The sequence below is a fragment of the Canis aureus genome, chromosome 2 (genome assembly GCF_053574225.1).
Source record: "Canis aureus isolate CA01 chromosome 2, VMU_Caureus_v.1.0, whole genome shotgun sequence".
Classification (NCBI taxonomy): Eukaryota; Metazoa; Chordata; class Mammalia; order Carnivora; family Canidae; genus Canis; species Canis aureus.
In genome coordinates, this window is record NC_135612.1 from 77,537,241 (window position 1) to 77,560,433 (window position 23,193).

At 32.8% G+C, this 23,193-nt stretch overlaps 1 long non-coding RNA gene across 3 annotated transcripts in view; it reads left to right on the forward strand.

The window, feature by feature from the left end:
- Positions 1 to 19,899, forward strand: part of LOC144302616 (uncharacterized) — a 41,520-nt gene extending 21,621 nt beyond the window's left edge. Inside the window, exons 2-6 of one of the 3 annotated variants that reach the window (XR_013369560.1) lie at positions 8,590 to 8,707; positions 9,315 to 9,470; positions 17,405 to 17,477; positions 19,320 to 19,665; positions 19,819 to 19,899. This is a non-coding gene — a long non-coding RNA (uncharacterized LOC144302616). The remainder of the gene's footprint in view (positions 1 to 8,589; positions 8,708 to 9,314; positions 9,471 to 17,404; positions 17,478 to 19,319; positions 19,666 to 19,818) is intronic. The other 2 variants (XR_013369561.1, XR_013369563.1) reach the window with 2 other exon arrangements.
- Positions 19,900 to 23,193: the final 3,294 nt, after the last annotated feature.

Genomic DNA, 23,193 nt, shown 5'->3' on the forward strand with positions numbered 1-23,193 from the left:
TCTGCCCGCCCCCCTCTATGTCTCTCATGAATAAATAAATAAAATCTTTAAAAAAAATAGACTTGAGCAAACTTTAATTAAACTCTTCTTTATCCTCATGTCTTGAATTTTCACCCACCCTCAGTAGACATACAACTCCTCTTTAATGGCACCTCCAGAGAATCTGCAGACCAGAAGGAAAGATTCTCTGAAGAAATGTCCTCCAAACATGCCACCTACCCCCTAGACCCCATTCTTTCTAGCCTTACTCACCCTTCCCTGTAACAGACAATGCTTTTTCTCCCATCTTTTGAGATTTTTACTCATCTCTCTATTTCAGTAATTCCCTCACATTGCTATAGTCCTTTTCTTCCTTATTGCAATAATACTTTGAAGAGTCTCTCTTTACCTAAATCCAGACTGAATTTTATCTAACAACATCTAAGTTTTAAATCATTGAATTTTGTTAACCTATGCATATTGCTTGAGAGAAGGGATATTTCTATGCTCTATTTTCTCTAATATAAGGATATAATTTCTGAGGTCTAACAAGGAAAACTGCTGTTTAAACACTAATTGATGCAGTTACAATTGCCTTCTCTTTGTTTAAACATGCCTTTAAAACACTTTTTTTAATTAAACTTTAAGAAAAATCTTAAAAGTGAACTTGAATCTCCTAAAGATTAATTAAAAACTTTGCAATACACTTTTCTGTAACACTACACTCCTTAACTTGAATGTACCTATTAATTATAGTATAAAAATTATATTACATGTATGAGTACAAAATCTAGAAGGATGAATGCCCCACAGACTATTTTAATGTTCCACTTTCAATAACCATTTTCTTCCAAGTCAAATTTAAAATTGTCCTTTCCTTCAAGGCCATCACATTATTCCACAGGAGGATACATTATATAAAAGTTTCTCCTGCTCTCTATTTCCTACACTTGACACCATTAATTTCTACATACTATTTATCTGGCTGTGTGGCAGAGCAGAAAGGGCTTTTGGTATGGGATCATGTAAGCTTGAGTATGAGTACAGACTCTGCTATTCATTTTTAGTTTGAACTTGGGCAAATAGTATAGTCTATTTATAAAATGGAGATGATAAATTTTCCTTGGAAGATTGGTGACAAGATTGCTAAGATAAAGATGCAGGACTTTACAAAAAATGACTCATCTTTAATATACAATGATCTCGGTTTCTTCCCTGAAGTGACTTGCCAACAACTTCATAGAACCATTCATGAAATTCTTGGTTTGTAAAGTCTGTATAGAAAGTCATAGATATTGTTAAGATGTAGAATAACAAATATAATTTTTATTGCTTTCTTTGTAAGAGCTTTTAGTTAATTCTCCATTTTTTCTACAAGAAGACACAGAATTATTACCATAAATGTGTAAAACTATTCCAACTTACTTTCTTTACAATCTTTCCTACCACTATTACTTCTTCCTTTTGTATTCTTTAAAAATATTTAATGTAAGGAGTTCATTTCATTTTTCACTGTCTACATTATGTACAGTTCTGCTAATTATTGAACTCAGCAAAATTAATATTACTATTAAAAAAGAAAAAGAAAGCAACAAACATTGCAACTAACTAGATAACATGCTTCTCAAGTATTACAAATTGTTTGCATGATTCTTCACTCTTCTTTTTGTTTGGTGTTCTTCTAATTTGTTCTGTTTCTGCTTTTCCAGATTATGTGCATCTATAAGAATTAAAAGTACATGATCATTGCATGGTGACAGGGTAGCTACACTTGTGGGGAGCATAGCATAATGTATAAACTAGTTGAATCACTATGTTATACATTTGAAACTAACGTAACAGGGATCCCTGGGTGGCGCAGCGGTTTGGCACCTGCCTTTGGCCCAGGGCGCGATCCTGGAGACCCGGGATCGAATCCCACATCGGGCTTCCGGTGCATGGAGCCTGCTTCTCCCTCTGCCTGTGTCTCTGCCTCTCTCTCTCTCCCCCTCTGTGACTATCATAAATAAATAAAAATAAATAAAAAATAAGCAGCAGAGGCAAGACTTAAATTCAGCTCTGACTCTCCATATTAAAAAAAAAAAAAAGAAAGAAACTAACGTAACATTGTGTGGCAACTATATTTCAATAAAAAATTAAAGAACTATCACAAAAATAAACATCCCTATAGATAAAGATGAAGTGCGTGATCATTAATGACCTTGGATGATAATAAATGTCATGTATTAGGCCTTTAACACAAAGCTTGAAATGTGAAGTGACTTCCATTCATTCATTCATTCATTCAACATCTACCATCTACCATCAAATATATATATATATATATAATTTTTTGTCATACATATACACATACATATATTTACTTTTCTAACTAAATTTCTTAAATAAAAATTATATATGTGTAAGGTGTACAACATGACGATTTTTATATGATGTAATTATTATTATAGTCAAACTAATCAATAATACATTTCTTCACAGTTATCTTTTTGCATGTTTGTGCATACTGAGATCATCTGAAATTTTCTCTTATAGCAAATTTCCAATGTTCAATACAGTATTATTAACTATACTCATTATGATGTATATTAAAGTTCTAAAACTATTCATCTTACATAACTGCAATTTTGTACCGACTGACCAGTCTCTTCCCATTTCTCCTACCTCATTGCTCCTGGTAACCACCATTCTATTGTCTGCTTTTATGTATTTGACTTTTTTTACTTCACATATAAGTGAGATCGGACAGTATTTTTCCTTCTGTATCTGGCTTATCGTAATATTCTCCAGGTTCATCAGATTGTTTTAAATGGCATGACCCTTTTATAAGGGTGAAAAATATTCCATATATATATGTATCAATATTCCATTTATATATATAATTTCTGTATCTATTTATTCATTAATGGACATGAATTGTTTCCATATCTCTCTGTGAATAATACTACAATGAACATAGGAAGGTAGATATCTCTTTGAGGTACCGATTTTATTTCTATTGCTTTGCATTCATAGACTGCTGAATTACATGGTAGTTTTATTTTTAATTTTTTGAGGAATTTTCATACTATTTTCCATAATGGCTATACCAATTTACATTCTCACTAACAATGTACAAGAGTTTTCTTTTCTCCACATCCTTATGAACACTTATCCTTTACCTTTTTTATAGTAGGCATCCAAACAGATTTGAAGTGATATCTCACTGTGGGTTTTTTTTCTTCAAGATTTTATTTATTTACTCATGAGAGACACACATAGAGAGAGGCAAAGACTTAGGAAGAGGGAGAAGCAGACTCCCCATGGGGAGCCTGATGTGGGACTCAATCCCAGGACTCCAGGATCATGACCTGACCCAAAGACAGATGCCCAACCACTGAGCCACCCAGGTTCCCCTCTCATTGTGGTTTTGCTTTGAATTTCTCTAATGATGAACAATGTTGAGCACCTTTTCAGATACTTACTGGCTTTTGCATGTCTTCTTTTTTGCTGACAAATGCCCATGTCTGTAATCCAGAGTAAATTTTTTAGGTTGCATGAATGGAAGAATTTTCAATTAAAATTTTAGTTTTATGAATTAGTCATTTTTAGTATTTTTATAATATATTTCTCAAGAAAACTTTGGAATTGTGATTGAATGAAGTGATAATGTGAACTTTCCTGGGTATATCAGTTATCGGGACTACTATGTGACTTTTAATGGTCCTTCTGCCCAAATATAACATTCAGCCACTTTATTCTCACATCTGACTCTATCCTCTGCAAAGCTGAAACTTCTTCTAGCCTCCTCTGCTTTACATTTCTCCTTAACAATGCTTTTCTCTAGCAAATTTTATTTTTCTTAATCATTTTGTTAATTTGTTTCTCTTTCTTCCACTAAAATCTAAGGTTCAAGAGAATATATTTATCTATTTTAACAGTGTAGTACCCTGGCATTCAGAACAAATGTTTACAATAGCAAGAGGGAAAACTAGAGCAGCATCAGGATTTCTAGCATAAGTAGTATAGAATTACTAGGATAACTAACTTTGAACCAAGGATACAGGGAAATATTGCTTCTTTTATTTTTTTTGTCAGTAGTAATGATAAGATAATTTGGAAGGATTTAACATGTAGAGTGAACTGACAATATAGTGTTTTAGACTGATTGTTACTGTCCTATGATTAATAATCTATATTATTTTTCATAATCATTACCTTATTTTGTCATAAAATTGATCTATCAGGCAAAGTTACCCTGTTACTACTCTGTTAGGCAGCATTATTAATTCTATTTTAAAATGAAGAAACTATAGTTTAGAGAGATTACAAAGCATACAGAAATTATATAGTGGATGAACCAAGTTTCAAATAACTATTATTATTATTGAAGAACATAACTTTAATTGTTGTTGAATACAGCTGATAATTTAATCACACAGATTTTTTAAATTAATTAATTGATTAATTAATTTTGATGAGCTCTTTTAAAAAACTAATTTCCCAGCATCTATATCAAATGATTCTGGCATTAAGAGTTCAGAATGGGATCCATTTATCTATATTTTTCAGCAAGCTGCCTGAGAGATTCTGATGAATAACCTGATTTGGAAGCAAGAACATGTTTGATGGTATTTATTTTCAATACCTGGTTTAGGTTAATTAGAAAATTATTTTAGTGGTGCAACTGAGTTAAGACAACTGAAAATGGTGAAAAGATATCCATGATAGAACATGAGGCTATAAATGACAGAACTTAATAGAATGTGATATTTACTTTAATGAGTTATTCAGGGTTCCATTAGCAAAACATGGACACTGTAGGTATAATGAAATAAGAAATTCCACCTTACACAATTGTGGAGGAGCCAGAAAAGTAAAAATATGAAAAGGGGGTTAGAAAGATCAAAGGAAAGTCAGTAATGATCCCTGGCATAGTTGATAGTGTGAGGGTTTCCAGGAAAATCGAGGAACTAAGTACCTCTACCTCCTAGAGAAGAACCATGATGGTGACATGGTGTACATGTCTGTGGCAGGATGTTGTGGCTACTCCCTTCCAGAGTTTGATGAGGATCAGACTCTTGTTTCATGTAAGTCCCTGCCCAAATGTGCTTGTTACTAAAAGAAGCAGAAGCAGAAGCAGAAGAAGAAGAAGAAGAAGAAGAAGAAGAAGAAGAAGAAGAAGAAGAAGAAGAAGAAGAAGAAGAAGAAGAAGAAGGAGAAAAATTACCATTGCTAAGAAAGTAGGCAACAAAATGTAATGGGGGGGGCGGGGAAGTAAGTTAAATGTGCTTCCAGTGAAATAAATTTATATACAGCCCACTGGAGCATTATTAGTGAAAATTTCCCCTCAAGGTAAGTTTCCAGCTTCTCTTGCTTGATTTTGTGGGAAGAATCCAGCATAGCTGTGCCTTCAGTCCTGGCTAAGGTAGTAAGTTTCTGTTATGGTTCTAAAGATGGTCATTATTTTAGTTCACTCTATTCTTTCAATTATCTCTATTTTAATTCTATTGATCATGGATTTGCATTTGTCTCTTGTGGTTAATACCTTCCTGAGTTTGAAAACAAAAACAAAAATAAAACACTAGTTTTGAACCAAGGGTGGTAGATCAGCGGAGCCAGCAATTAGAGAGGAGAATTCTTACTGATGCAGGATCTGGACCCCACCAGCACATCTGTATTTGTCTCTCATTTCCAATAATCAACAATCTTCTGAGTAAAATGGCTGCTGCTTTATTTTTATCTTCAAATACTGAATATTTTCACATTCATCCAATATTGCATTTTTTACTTTTTGTCCAACTCTGTTCACAAATGAGGAACATAAATGCTAATAACTTAATTGATGCTAGAACAGTCCAGAGTATATATATAGTAAGGAAAAATCAGATTTAGATGATAACACAGACGGTAATGGGGCAAAATTTTAAGTAATAAGAATACTGAATTTAACGAAATTTTTCTGAGTTAGGGTATGGGTTGAGAATAAACTTCATGCATTTGTTTTCCTATCTCCAATCTTACATCCCGTTTAAAATTTTTTCAGGATATTTAATAAGAATGGAAATAATTGTAAAGCTAGAAAGCAATAATAATATTTAAGCTTGCAAATATCTGTATTTTCTTGTATTGACAAGACACTGTGACCTGTTGGTGTTACATAACTAATGCTTTCCTATTATTTTTCCATCTCTTCTATACTGTATCTTCTTTCCTAATACACAACTGAGCAGTTCTCTAACTTTTACCATGAGACATGACCTAATTTCCACTTTTGTGACATTCCCATTTATTTTCTTCTCTGTATTACTCTGAATGTAGTCAATTTTATATCTCCCTTGTGCATCTATGCTTTTCATTCATTTATAAAAAAGGATTTTTTTAACATCAGTGATTTTTAATTTAAAGAGTATAAATTGTCTTTCACACATTGTCTTTTACATTTCCTTCTTATTGAGCTAAGCTTTTGGATATCTATTTTACTCACATGAATTTTAATTAGAGTATTAATTATATATTTCAGAAATTGCTTTTTTAATATAATATTTCCAAGTTTCCATTCATTCGTACTTATTCAACTATTTGTTCTGACTTGCCTCAAGGACATTTTTTTCTCTGTTTTATGTAATCTAACAAAGGCATGAAAGTTGAAATGTAGGAGCTGACATAGAAATCAAGCAATGAAAATTAGGACTGATAACACATAAGTTCAAAAGAGAGGTGCTATCAGATATTAGGCAAAAACCAGGAATTAAAATCAGCCTATATTTCTTGAGTACTCTTAAAATATATAGGCCATAGGAATTAGGATACAACAATTCAGAAACACTGGCTTTTTAAAATCAATTTATTCCCTAGTAATAGAAAATGTTAAGTGATGATTAGAATTCATTATAAGATCAAGCTTGAAAGTGAATATGAGTATGTGATAATCTGAGAATCTACATGCTGGTCTGTGTTATCATATGTGTCTGCTTTTCTCATTACAACAAAAGCCCTTTTGCATGGAGGCCTGTGTCATTTATTAAGCCGTCACCTCTGCCAAGAAGCAATGACAAGGATTTGAAGCAATTATTGTTTAATAACTCATAAATAAATAAATGATAAATAAATAGATAAGGTTAAATAATAGTTAAAATACCTCAAATGCCATAAAAAGAACAAAGTCAAGTTTGGAGCATTTTTAAAAATGAATAGAATCTAAAATGATGCCTTTCATAGTCAACGGCAGTTACTAATGTTTCAAAGTTTCTATCTTAATTTTCATCAAACTTTTCAATATGTTCCCATGCACTTCTTTGATTTTATAGCAATACATCTATTTCCTTTCATGCTTTATGCTTCCAAATGAAGATGAAAAATCAATTACTTCTGAATTGAAAATACTGAATCCAGTTGAAATGTGATTCTCGTATTAAGTTTGCAACCCTTAGTGTAATTCTAAAAGGTGATCTAATTTAATGTATATGTGCTTTATGGAAAATTAAGATGAGTCATGCTACCACTGAATTATTGGTGTGATGTTTTGTTTTGAGCATATTAAGCAGGAAATTCTTAAAATAAGCCTGCCACTGTATATCTGTATTAATAAAACCTGCTGCCATTGTTTAAAACATGGATATATCCTAATACTATTAAAGATTAATATGGTTGGCAGTGACTAAAAGTGTTAGAGCAGTTCAGAGAAGAAAGATATAAGGCAAAAGTTGAATACAAGATTTTCACTGTAAGATCTTAATTGTTGCTAATATAGCTCTTTTACTTATTTACATTTCCTCATAAATAATATAATTTTAAAGGATGTTTTCTCTGGAAAGAATTTTAAAACTAATTTCTTTTTCTTTAAGATTTTATTTATTTATTCATGAGAGACACAGAGAGAGAGGCAGAGACACAAGCAGAGGCAGAAGCAGGCTCCATTCAGAGAGCCTGATGTGGGACTGGATCCCGGGTCTCCAGGATCATGCCCTGGGCTGAAGGCAGCACTAAACCGCTGAGCCACCTGGGCTGCCCTTAAAACTAATTTCTTAAAATATCATTCTTGAGTTTCTCTAGCTACAATGTTTCATTTGGTTTATTTGTAAGGTATGCAGAACTACTAGTTTGTTAAAAAGTTCAGTTATCTAGAAATATCTACGTGTAAATTTTTGAAGTTCCCATTCATTCATTTCTTCATTTATTCTTTTAACTATTAGCTTTTGACCCTTTATTGTGTGTCAGGCACTGTTCCAGGAATCAAAGATAAAAGAGATACCACCTTTCCTATACAGCCTAGAGTCTGTGAAAAGATAGAGCATATGCAAAATAAGTAACTAAAATACAGTGAGCAGTTCCTTAACCTTGGCATTCTTGTGGGGGTCTATCCTGTCTACCATAGAATTTTTTTTTTTTTTTTTTGAGCAGCATCCCTGGTTTTGCATGCTAGATGCCAGTATCTCTCCTTCCCTAGTCACAGAAACCAAAAATGTTGCCAGATATCATAAAATGTTCCTTAAGGAACAGAATGGCTTCTGCCTGAAGATGACACGTACAGAGTATATTAGAAGTGAAGTGCTTTGGAGAACAATAAATTTGTACAGATGGTTTTCCTTGGCATAGTTACTAGGAATCACAGCCTTCTTCCACTTGTAGTTCTGCTCGGAGCTCACCTTCCACTTGAGAATCTAGAAGAAAGGTTGTTGGAAAACAGCTCTTAACTGAGCAGCTGCTTCCAAAGAACATCATGGAAGGAAAGGATGAAATTGTTATGGTAAGTTACTTGCCCCTCCCTTAACTGACAAGGGCAGGAACCAGTTAGGAGGACTAATATAGTGTCCAGATAATATGTTAAAAATTTATAATGTTGGGCTATTCCATTGTCTCCCAATTTTGCATTTCTCATATTCTGCAACACTTTCTTGTAGGCTTCCTTCTTTTATTATTTTTTCTCTCCTTCATTTACTAATAACTTCTAAAACAATGACATAATCTTTGAATAATTTGTCTAGTTGTCTGTAATGATTAATCTTCTTTCTCTGTTGATACTTCTCAGAAATAAGGAGTATATTCATAAGGCATAGGGCCATGGTGAATGATAGAAGAAGACGTGATGAGACTAAAGTACACAAGCATCAAATTCAAAGCCCTTTTCTTATTAAACACATTGCTTCTGGAAATTAATTGGCTTTAGATCATCATCTCTGTAAGACAGAAGCCTTACTAAGATATCAATCTGTTTCACAGCTGAGCAATGATGTAAAAAAATAAAGCATACATATTTAAACACATAAATATATATGTTCATGAAAATTAAAATATAGGAGAGAATCTTTTTGATAATTACAGCTTTTGCCTTTGTTGTTCCTTTTCTAAAATAGGTAATATTTTTATTATCACTATGGAAACGTTTTAAAAATTCTTCCTTTCATACTACATTACAATCATCTGAATATGAAATATCTAGTGCAATAATGACTGATAACCACCATGATACCAGGGATTGAAATGGCCAAGTTACGAAGTAATATAGATAGGTAAGGAATAAATTGCTTATTTTCTTTTTTTTAATTGGTTGTTTTCTAATAGATTTTCATTACTCTGCTTTTCACAAATATGTAAAATGTTATATTTTATTAAGTACCACAAAGGTGTTTGGGTCCATAGTTAATGAGCAATACAGAGTATTTTCCATCTAGTTATGATACTCAAAAACCTATCCACTTTTAAAAGTATATGTGGACTTTTTAATATTCTATTTATTTTCTGTCATCACAACCTACTCAACACACAAAAATGAAAATGAACTGCTATTGAATTGCACAGCAGTGTGGGAATATATCCCTTTCAAAGTGCTATAGGAAACAGACCTGAAAAATTCTTATTTGATCCACTGTAAGAAATATTACTGAGAATGATGTTAATTATATAGTAACTAGTTATATAGTTATAACTATATAAACTATATAGTTTGAGGTTCACGATTGCACAGGTAAAAATGTCTAATAGAAAGTTTCTAAAATAATTATCTCATTGATATTATAAGCATTAGTTGGATTCTTTGCAATTAACTTGAATTATTTTCACTAATGGAATTCATGGAATGATAAAAACAAAATCTGTATCCTAACAATTATAAAAACATAGGTTTGTATTGTTTTCTATTATCTTCATTGCTACTGATGTGATATGTGTTAGCATATGGTCCTCCCTAATATTATTTATCCTTGTTTTTTAATTTATGTTATATTATATTCTCTGAGACTCTATTCTCTGCCCTATATATTTTCAAACCAAGGATATATATAAATAAAATAAATAAACTGTCTTTTCTAAAAATTCTGACATAATAATTCATTAATTTACATAAATAAAACATTTTAAACTCTTAGTTAAATATTTATCTATCATTTGAAATTTGAACTGTTCATATGAAGAATCATTGACCAAAAAAACACCACCAACAGGAGCAATAAAAACAACAAATATTCCCTAAATTTCTACAGAGTCATATGTCCCAAACTGTCAACTCACTAGTAAATCAACAGAACTCACAAATCTTTTCTGTAGCCACAATGCTTCTTCACACTGCTTCAGCATAGGGTTCAACTTTCACCTTATTAGATTCTACCCTATGTGATGTTGCCTGGCACTTCCTTTTAAAATAACTTTTTGAAAAAATTACCATAAAAGCAATGCATATTTGAAACAGAAAATCTAAAACCAAAGGACTTCTTACATGTGTGTATTAATATTTCCAAAGTCTTCTATGAACATCCATGCTATGAATAGATAGAAATATATATATTTCACAGAAATTATAGAATCATTAGAGACTTATTTTCTAATTCCCTCCTTTCATTCACTATCCTTTTTTCAACCTCATTAAGCACCCTCCCTCATATCTTTTTAATGACCACAAATCAATCTACCTAATGGACTTACCATAATATGTTTAGGAACTCACATTATTAGGTGAGTTAAATGATTCTGCAGTATAAGCCATGTTTTGACTACATTGAACAGTTTTAATTTCGAGCAGATGAGTTCCAAAGTATAAGTTCTTTGAAGTAGAATTGAGGCAAAAAGCAAGCCAAATACCAAAATTTTAACATAAGACGTCAAATTGTTACAAAACCTGAAAGTTTTTTAGTACATCTGCACCCGATTGTTCTTGTTGCAATGAAATATTTATTATATTACCACCAGCTCAAGAATAATTACTGGGATGCCTGGATGGCTCAGTGGTTGAATGCCTGCCTTTGGCTCAGGGTGCGATCCCAGGGTCTTGGGATCAAGTCTCACATTGGGCTCCCTGCATGGAGCCTGCTTCTCCCTCTGCCTGTGTCTCTGCCTCTCTCTGTGACTTTCATGAATAAGTAAATAAATATTTTATAAAAATTTTGCAATATATTTAAAATCAGACAGCATTGACTAGTGCTGATAGTACTAGAATCATAGGGCAGGAACAATGTTTACATGTTCTTTTTCAACTTCACAGTTTCTACCACAGTATTTGACTAGATGAAACATTTTAAGGTTACTTCCCAGGAAATCAGGTCTTCTTTTTTATTTTGCTTTGTATCATTTGTATGCTTATCTAATATAAGAACTGGAAACCAGAATAAATGGTGATCAACAAGGTTTAAATGAATAGTTAAGTGTCTGTTATAACATGAAAAATAAACATCTGGAAGGTGATTTAACAAATAATTAGCACCAGACAATAAAAAGAAACTTTCCCTTTAACACTAATATAAGAAAATGATATGAATATTATTTAGGCAGTTCCCTCAAACCCAACAGGAAATCTTACTGAACTAAGATCATGGAGGAAAATACTATAATTAGAGAGGGCATCTATATGCAATGCTGTCATTCCACACTACTCATTTCTGTGCAGAATTATTTCTTCAGCACAAAATCTATTTAAATTAATTCAAAAATACCTTGGAAATAGATTTATTTTCAAAAATGCTATAAAATGTGAAAATATATTCTGCTTTGAAAAGAGATTTTTTATTAAAACCTAGAGAAAAGGATATGCCAAATAATTTAGATTGGCACATATTTTTGTCATAGCCTTAGACTAATAAAAACACATTTACTTTATTATTCCTACAAACACACCACTTTGATCTGGAAAGGAGTTTTGTAACTATATTCATAGTCACACAACAGCTGAAAGTATCTAATTTGCCAAAGATCTACCAAGCATTAAATTTTAATACTGGAATCAAAGTGTCATTATGTAAGATATGTGTATAATTAGAAGAAAATATTGTGTTTGGAAAGGAGGCTGATTAATGATGCGACTTGAATGTGTCCTTGTATTTAGCCATCTTGGCTAGCCACCATTTTTGTAAACAACTATTTAATAAATGAATCTGCTAAGTTGTAGGAAAAAGTTAAAAGATAGATTTACACCAACCCATTTTGATGGTTTCTTATCTATAAAATACAGGTATGGTTTTGGTTTGAGACATAACTTGAGCCTATATTAAAATACATAGAAAAAATGGTATCAGTATTATTTGGTGTAAAAACAACATCAAACACCTTTCAATTCTTTGTGAGATGATTAACATATGCTTTTTGTAAGATAAATAATGACCTAACATAAACAAAAAAGATATATACTATTTTTACATAATAAAATAGAGAAAAACCATAAAGAAATTAATATTTACTCATTATCTCTTTACCCAGAAATTTGTAAGAAAGAATGGAAGTTTGGGGCTTTATCTTCCTAGTTTTATTTTTCCATTATATAGATTATATATAAGGTATACTTCATAAATTTAACCTAAATTTTATTATATGTTATATATACAAACATCATCTATATTATTAAAATTTTTCCATTTTTTGCTGTGTGTTTTTAAAAGATATGAGAGGATACATACAAAAAGAATCCTTTGTTCTGGTCATTATCCCATTATCTCTCCTCTCAACCCAACACTTAGCAGCACCCTTAATTTAAAGTATACATCTAATATTGTTGGTGTATTTACCACACATGCAAATTATAAAAATATACTATATTGTCTTCTCAAAATTTCCCTTAGTGCTATGATAAGAATGTATCCTTTTGTACTTTGGCTTTTTTACTAAGTTCAAGGTTTTTTTTTTAAGATTTTATTTATTTATTCATGAGATACGCACAAAGAGAGAGAGGCAGAGACAGATGTAGAGAGAGAAGCAGGCTCCATGCAGGGAGCCCGATGTGGGACTTGATCTTGGGTCTTCAGGATTGGGCCCTGGGCTGAAGGCAGCGCTAAACCGCTGAGCCACCCAGGTTGCCCCGACATTTAGTCATTAACTTGACTGCTACATAGAACACACACACACACACACACACACACACACACACACACACAAGTCGTATTTCCATTGTTCTACTGGTGTAAGCGCAAGATGTGTCCAATTCTCCACTATTGCCGTGCCTTAACAAAATTTTACATGTTTCCTTGTGCAAGTTTAGATATTTTTCTTCAGATTTCATGTTCACCATAAAATCCCTACCCTTAGGTTATGTGTGTGTTTGATTGTGTTAATTAATGCTGAAGACCTTTCCAAAATGTTCAGTTTATATCTCACCAGCAAAAATGCAAGTATACCATTGTCCATTTCTTCCTATTATATCTGTACCATATACTATAAGTAATGCTTAAAACAATTTTGTATAATTTTGTAAAACTTGAAAGAGTATTTCATTTTCTTTAATTTGTATCCTCTAGGTTATTGGTAGGGCAAAATATAATTTCATATTTTTATTGGTCATTTAAGTCAAACTCTTTATGAATTGACAGCACATCATTTTTCCCACTTTTTTCTGTTGAAATGCCTTTTGTTAACATATTTTAGACATTGTTTAAATATTATTGATGCCAAAATCTTTCAAATAATTTCTTTTATTTTGTTTCCTCAACTTTGTATCTTTTATCATAATGAAATGCTAATATTAGCAATTTTATCAAGCTCCTGTTTTATTTTTTGAATAGTGTTATTGAACAAACTTTTTGCATAACAAAAATATTTCTCTATTTTTGACAATGTTAAAATTGCATTTCAAATCTATCTTTAATATATTATGAGATCAAGAATGAATTTCATACTTTTCCTTCTGCATGTGATGAAATAATTGTTTTCAAAAGAATGTATTATATAGTCAAGGTTTTCCTGAGTGATTTACAAAGCAAACTCTTGTCACAAATATTCTGATATATATGGTCTTTTCCTGCCAATTTGTCTATATTTATGCCAATTTCATACTGTTTTAATTAGTATTGCTGCTTATCCAGGGCTTGCTCAGGACAACCGAAGGCATGCCAGAATGTCCAATGCAATGAATCTAATATGAAAATTATCTGTAAAGTTCACAGAACTAAAAGGACGAAAGGGAGATAGTGAGACATCCCGAATTTGAACAACAGCAGAAAGGCACTCCCATCCATAGGGCTGGAAAGTCGTCATTGGAGAGCTGTTGTTTGTGAGATCTCATGGTTAGGATGAAGGGGGTATTTGCCTTGGATATAGCCAGAACCTTAGAGAAGATGCAACCACTGCCAGAGATGCTGCATTGGAGAAGAGATAAAGAAGCAGAAATAATCCATTTCCCCCCAACTATCACTCTTTATTCTCAGAATACCATTCGTTAGCCTAAGGCCAGTAGGTACGACCACCTGGGAAATGTAGTTTCATTTATCAGTGCAAATAAATAATGGGCAGAGTAAGTATATAATAAATCCCAACATAAGGAAAGTTATGCTACCACCTGTTCTTAATCTTACAAAAATTGACTTTGCTTTTTAATATTACAAAAATGGCCTTTGCTTTTTAATTTATCTTGATTTCTTTATGTGAAATGTAGAAGTCAATTGTCAAATTCACTAAATAAAGGGAAGAAAAAGAAAGGAAAAGATGAGTTTGTATTATGGTTAAATTCACACATAAGTTAATTTGGGAAATCCTTGATGTATTTGTATGGAGATGGTATGTATGGTAATTTACACCATGAAGACTAGAGAACATATCTGTAAGGTTCACTACTTACTAGCTCTATACACAACATATCTCTGAATCAGCTTTCCCATCTGCAAGAGGAATATAGTCAATAAAGTAAGCTTGTTATATTTTTAAAAATATTTTATTTATTTATTCATGAGAGACACAGACAGAGGTAGACACATAGGCAGAGGGAGAAGCAGGCTCCCTGCAGGGGTGCCTGATGCGGGACTTGATCCCAGGACCCCAGGATCACAACCTAAGCCAAAGGCAGATGCTCAACCACTGAGCCACCTAGGTGCTCTAAGCTTGTGATTTTTAAATAAATATGTGGAAAGCACTTAGAACAAGACCTGGTTCATAGCAGGTACTCGGTAACATTGTCCTTTTTGGTGTTGTGTCATAACTATTATCATTAAGGATTTTTGTAAGTTTTTCTGTCAATCATTACGGTATATCACTTACTCAATTATTTGTAATTAAACATTTGTAGTTTCACTATAAAAATCTTATATATCCTCTAAAAAAAGTATTTTTATCCTAACTATATTGCATTCTAGTTAAATTCCACAGTATCTACTCCCAATTCACTACTTCTCTTTCAAACACTGTCCAGGCTATAATTTTTACACACACTAAATTTCACAAATTTTAATATCAATGTTTTTCCATTTCATGATTAGTTTATTTCCCCCTTTACTTTATACTTTATTTTTGTTTCTTTTCTATGGTTCTTTTTTTGGAAGGTCAGATGCAAACATGTGTGTTGATGTCATATTGTTGTAGCATTTATATTTTACGGGAGGAAATTTGCCTTTCGTGTGTGTGCATACATGTGCATGCTGTCTTCTTTACTAACAGTGTTCCTTTTCTATCTTTTTATTTTATAGGCTCATTTTGAGTGGCAGTGGTATATTTGCTCTTTCACTGTACCTTGTCTGTTGTTTCAAAGTTCTTTCTTCCAACCCCTACATATGGTGACTGATATTGTCAATGGTTCCTCCTACTGCGTAAATACAGAGACATCAGAGATCTAGCCCCTGAGCCAGTAGGTCCAGTTCAGTCACGGTACAAATTATAATTGACATATCCCGTTTCTTTCTGCTTCTCATGATAATAAGATTGGGGGTGTTGAGAAGAGCGCACAGCATGATTCACCTTTTCCTCCTTAGCCTCATTTTATGAGTGAGGAAGCTCTACGCCATGCCTTGATGTCACCTAGTGGGATGAGATCCAGCCCCTAGTTTCACATAAATTCCCAGTTTAGATGTGCCTATAAATAAAATTCAAAAACCAGAAAAGAAAAAATATCCAAGTAAATAAATCACCATAATAAAAACGTGAGATGAATTTATTCCTGGTGAAATAAATTATTAGTGTAATCTGTTACAGCATTATTAGCTAAGATTTTCCCTTTAGAAAAAAGCCTCTAGGTTCTCTTGCCTGTTCTTGTATGAGGGACTCAATATACCTGTAACTTAACTCCTTATTAACAGTTTAGGTTTCTGTTATGTATCTAAAGATACTTATAATTGTTAGTGCACTATGTTCTATCAATTATCACCATTTTAAAATGTATTGATCATGGCTCTGTGTTTAAGATGGATATATCCTGAAATATGAAATGATAAAGCCATCTGGTCACAAAGACCCTGAGTAAGTTATATATGCCATTTCTAATTCTCTTAAGAAACATTGCAAGGTAGGTGTGAGATCATGGAGTAGGTGCCTAACATAGGATTTGAAGGTTGTTTTGTTTGATTCCAAAACTCATATCCCTTCCATTTATCACCAGTTGTAGTGACAAGTAAATTTATTTTCACTTTGTGGAGGTGGTAAAGCACAGTGAATGTGTCACATAAAGGGAATGCAATCAAATGTATTTGTGGTCAAAATACAAAGAATCCCAAGTAGAAAATGTGTGGAACCTAAGTGCTGGCTTGTGGGCAGAGACTATCACCATTCTCAAGACTTTAGTCTGGATGGGTGAACATTGACGAAATGAAGATCATGGATATACAGTGTTCATGTCACTTTCTACTATAGATTAAAAGCATTGCAGAGAAACTATCCCTGAGGCAAACCACATATTCCTAGCACCCAAAGGGCCTATTTAATGTATGGTAAGGATAATTGCAGATTTTTTGAACATTAGTCCCATCAGTACAGCTTAGCACGTGTTCACTGACATGGGAGTATGCAAAATCGAAGTTGTATTTCTCTAGCAAATTGATAAATTGTGCAGAACTTGAACATGGGGCCCTAGAAGCCATTCTAAATGGTATCTATATTAACTTACAACGTTATTAATTGTACAGACTCCTGATGTAACCATTTATAAAGAGGATGCTAATGTGGTAATCTAAATCTATCACGTTTGTTAAAAAAATTAGTTTTTGTTATAATTTGTGTATTTTCACATTTTATAGACTTTTTAATTAAGTTTTTATTTTTTCTTAACTAGGTTTGTGAGAGACAACAGCCAAGTGCTACAGAAGTGACTTAACCTACATCTGAGAAAAGCTGCTGTTAAAAATGTATAGTTTCTGTTGTTTGCAATTTTTCTTTTTTATTTATTTATTTGAGAGAAAGAGAAAGAGAGAGGGCATGAGGAGGGAGAGGGGCACTGAAGGTGGAGTGGGCAGCCTGAGGCAGGGATCTATCCCAGGACCCCAAGATGGTGACCTGCGTGGAAGTCTGACGCTCAGCCGATTGGGCCACCCAGACACCCCTTATTTTGCAATTTTTCATTGTGGCTGCAAACTAAGCATCATTCTGCTTCTCTTTCCATTTATCAAGACATATTGCTTCAAGTATGAGATTATAATTGAAAATAGAAAGCATATTTTTGTTGGTTTGGGGAAAGAATAACCAATTGCTTATGAAACATGCTACAAAGCTATACAAATTTCATTTTTATACTTCTATAATGCTATGCTGCCCTGGAAAAGGTTGAAATGTATCTACTATTAATTCAGGAGTATGTACACACTAGTGTCCTGGTACAGTTCATCTTTCCTATTCAAATTTCCCTGCTCTCTTCAAGATTAATTTTGCACAAATCGGCATACTGCTCTTTTCATTATTACCGTGACATTCAGTTTTGCCAATGAGTTCTTAGATGGATGGAGTAAGTTATCTATGCTAATTAATGATAGTAAAATGCTCTTAAATGTTAAATCATGTTCTCGGTGTGTTTAAGACAAAAGCCTTTCCAAGGTGATCTTGAATAGTTTTTTTTCTCCCCCAGCTATCACCTCCGCTCCCCTAAATTAATGTTTCTGGCATTTCTGGATCAGAATGCTAATTTATTGAGTGAGCAAGGAGAAAATGATGGCAAACAAGCACTTCTCTGCTCATTCTTGGGAAAATGTCAAATTCGGGATGTGAATTCTTCTTTCTTCCCATTCATCTTTTCTCTTACCTTTTTTTTTCTTTTCTTCATTCCTGCTATTCTTCCTTTCTTTTTGTTCTCCATATTTTTGCCTTCACCCAATTTATACAATTAAAAAATGTGTTGAGAGGTATGTCACTTATCTGTTCCATGGTAACAAATTACCAAAATTAATGGCTAAAGGATCAACCATTTATTTGCCTCATAATTCTGCAGGTTAGCACTGGTCTAGACTCAGCTGAGTGGTTATTCTAATCTGGGTCAGACTCAACTGGGATTATTCATGTTTCTGTAGTCAGTTGACATGTTGGCAGGAGGCTATCTAGTCCCAGGTGACCTCACATACATTTATGGATGCTGTCTGGCTGTCAGCCTGAAAGAGGGAAATTAGTGGGTGACTTCCTTCTTATTATTCAATATGCGAGCCCAGGCTAGTTTGCATGGAGGCTTCAGGGTTCACAGAGCAGGAGGAGAAAACAAATTCCAATGAGCAAGCTTTTTAAATGTGTCTTCTTGTTCACATGTTACTATTGTCCATTGGTCAAAACAAATCACATGACAAAGTGTCTAATTAAAAGCTATTCATGCAGAGTCTTCCACAAGAGCCTTTTTTGCTAGGTACCTCTGTTGTTACTGGAAACAAAATTCATAAAATAACTGGCAGCGCAAAGTCTAGCATGCTAGGCAGACTGAGTGACTTTAGAGAATGGAGAAATTATAGTTTTGAAATGCTTGCTCTACTTATGCTATATGTTGGCAAATTGAACTCCAATAATAAAAAAAAAAGAAATGCTTGCTCTGTCTGTGGACTTTGGTTACCTTATCTTATTTAATATAACAAATAAGGATAGGATGTGTTATGTTGCTCAATATGCCAGCGAAGAAACAAGATTCTCTTGCTCCTTATTACAGACAAGGTGATTAGCAGAGCCAGGACTTTTACAAAAGTATGCCTTATGCCAAAAATTGTGTTTTTCCTTTGTAGCATGCTGCAATAAGTAATAAGACCTTTTCAATGACTCAGAATATTCAAAATTCATTGAAGTTATAGAGGGATCATCCAACAAACCAAGTGCCAACTCTGCCTAAAGGAAACAGCTTAACTCCTGCATGGTTCTCAATGGTTTAGCAACTGTCTTTAACTCTCAGGAGCTGCCTCAGGGATAGGCTAAATTAAACAAAGTAAAAATTAAAAATAAAATCATTGCTGCAAACTTCATAAGTATATAAGCTGAAGGCTATACTTATTGCTATTCTAAGATCATTGACTTCAACATTTTTCCTCTTCAAAATCTTGGTTGGATATTCAATCCCTGAAGCCACCTGGTAAAGTGAGTTTGTTTTTCACTTCTACTTGTACAAAAGTCTGTCTGTCTGTTAATATTTCTCAAATTTTGCTGCTTATTTGACTAATATTTTAGCTTTAGGCTTGCCAGCAGTGTTGCTCTTTTTAAGTCTCTTCTGATCCATCTAATTCTTTCCAGATGCCATGGTTCAAAGTGAATACCTCCAGCTGCCTCACCACCTTTCTCACCATCCATGGCCACAAGTGTTCCAAACAAGGAGTAAGTGAATTCTGAAAGATTTAACAGATGGTTCAGATGGTTTGTTTTTGTTTCTTGTAGTTTTTTTCTTTTTCTTTTCTTTCATTCTTTTTTTTTTTTTTTTTTAATCCAGGCAGTTTTGAAATACTCATTCTGCTTTCATGGAGATACAAATAATATCATGGAGAAAAATACTCTACTTTCTTTAACTAGGAAAAATGACTGCATATCAAACAAACAAGCAAATGAAAAACAGAAAACATCAACAACAGAGAAAAAAATCTTTCCACTTATTAGTCTTGATCTTTGGGAGATATTTGTGGTAGCCATTGGCTACATGTCAATATGTGCTACATAATGTGTTATAGTACTATCCATAAGTAAGACCATATCTCCTTTCAAAGAATTAATATACCAATGGGAACAAATATGTAAAATAAATGCAATATTGCATGGAAAGGAAATCATGAAAAATGTGTACAAGGTGTATTTGGCATAAACAAGGAAGCAATTCACATTTAGAGTTTACTTGGAGAATAAAATAAAGAATAATTTCTGAACTTGCTTAAACAAGAATGTAACTCCACTGGAAGTAATAAGAATAAGGAAACATATTCAAGTAAATTAAATCCAAAAAATGAGCATGATTTCAAGATATTATGTATTTCCTAAAGACTAGTTAAATAACTTTCAAGGTTCTATCCTTACTCCTTCTTTTCCCTGCCTTTAATTTTAACAATTGATGAATTGATAAGTATTTTTATTTTTTTTATTTTTTTTAATTTATTTTTTATTGGTGTTCAATTTACTAACATACAGAATAATCCCCAGTGGATAAGTATTTTTAAAACTCACTAAATTTGTATTTATTCAGAGGCTATTATTTATATGCACATATGTTATGTGTTTATATGTGTATATACATACATATATTTACGTATTTTATGTATGTATACACATATGTACATATATGCACATAATTATATAATATACATGCATATTTCATATGTATACATATTTCATATGTATATTTACATACACAAATATACCTGTATACATATTTAAATCCAGTGACTACAATTTTACTTTATTATTTGAAGAAATGTTAAGGTTCTCAAACTTGATGAAAATGTCAATAGTCCTAATGATAGAAAAATAAAACCTGGTAAAGTCCATTTTAGTTTCTTTGACTCATTCCAACTTATTTTTGTCAGTAGGAGCAGAATTTGTCAACTTATATTGTCACAAGCATAATATATAACATGTTAAACTGTCCATTTTTAATAGCTATATATAGACAAAAAATTTAAAGACCTGGAGCTGAAAAAAGGTTCTAAGTGACAAAAACAGTAATATCAAAATGAAAATTTGTGTGAATGTAAAGCTAAGTAGAATCATGTCATGGAATTAGAAGTTGAGGTAATGGTTTCAAACTCTGATTCTTTCCACAATAAAGGGATAGATGGCACTGTCAGTGCACATCATTGATCTTTGATCATAGAAAGAATAGTGACATTTCATTTTCCTAAAAATATTCTAATACATTAAAGTGTAATTAAAAGAAATAAAGGGTAAGCCATTCTCATACAAATATTTAAAAATACATGGTAAAGATAATATTTAAATAATCATCTAATATGGGCTCCAGTAAGATAATAAAGCTAGTTTATTTTTTTTAAGACTTTATTTATTTATTCATGACAGACACACAGAGAGAGGGAGAGACACAGGCAGAGGGAGATGCAGGCTCCTCTTGAATCAGGGAGCCAGATGTGGGACTGGATCCCAGGTCTCCAGGATCAGGCCCTGGGCTGAAGGTGGAGCTAAACCGCTGAGCCACCTGGGCTGCCCAAAGAATTTGCTTATTTATTTGACAAAGAAAGAGATAAAACACAGGCCTGGGGAGTGGAAGAAACAGGCTTCCTGCTGAGCCGGGAGTCTTTGTGGGGCTAGATTCCAGGACTCTGAGATCATGACCTGAGCCAAAGGCAGGTGCTTAACTGACTGAGCTACCCAGATGCACCCAATAAAGCTAGTTTAAAAGAAAATTCAGAAACCCAAGAAAACACAGGTGGTACCATCTTCTATCCATAAGTTAACGTCCATTTCCACTAAGTTTCAAAATAGATCAAACCAATGAAATTCACAGGTTCCTACAGAATAAGACATCCTTTAAGGGTATACAATGTACACACTTCATAGACACAACTCCCATCCATCTTTTTGCCTATTTTATTCTCTTATATTTTTAAAATGTGCCTTCATATTTTTGAGACACTTATATCTAAATCGTTACTGAAATGGTAATGATTTTTTTTCTCCAGTTAAGACAAAATAACTTTTATTATTCTTCCAGGTTTTTGTTTTTATTTTTTCTTCCACCAAAGACAAAGGGAAATCTCAGGATTATTTTAGTGATTAAAATAATTGTCAGAAAATATCTAACAAGAAACACAATCTGAGTTCTACACATTACAAAACATACAATACATATTTTAAGTACCAGAGGCATAAGATCCATTTGCTGACAACTTAAGATCTGCAAAAATCTCAAAAGTGATCAAATCTGTTTTTCTCCATAATTTTACATTAATATGAATAGTATGTAAAGCAAGTACTGTTTTAACAAATTTGCCTACATTTAACAATCCTCCTTTCTGATATAAGTAAACACATAATTGATGGCAGAGAAAACAATCTGTTATGTATAAGAAATTACCACTTAAAATCTCAAACTTACTTTTTAAGGATAGAGTAGTGTGGATGAGAAATTTCTGTGGGTGGTAATCATTTTACAGATCAAATCATCACTTTGTACACTTTAAATTTACATGTTATACATCATTTATATTTCAATAAAGCTAAGGAGAAAAAGGTCAATTCTATGAAACAGTCCCAATTAGGGAATGAAAAACAATAGAACTGCTACAACTAGTACAACATACACATCTACTATATGTATATATATACACACACACATACAATTTCTATTTCTAACAGTTGATTACTCTTTGGGTTTCTTATTACCGCTTAGCAAATATTCCCTTCCTTCCTTCCTCTCTTCCTTCCTTCTGTTCTTTTCTCTTATTAAAAAACAAAAAACAAAAAACAAAAAAAACCCCACTTAACTCTTTATGTTCCACCTAAGTGATTTCACAGCATATTTATTTTCATTCTTATCCTCAGATCTTCTCACATTCCTTCTATTTTTAGACATTTCTACCCTCTTCGCATGGCTAACACTATTTACTATTCAATATTCAATTCAAATATGTGATGCTTAGGGAGAATTTTCCTTGGACTCTTTTGGCAATG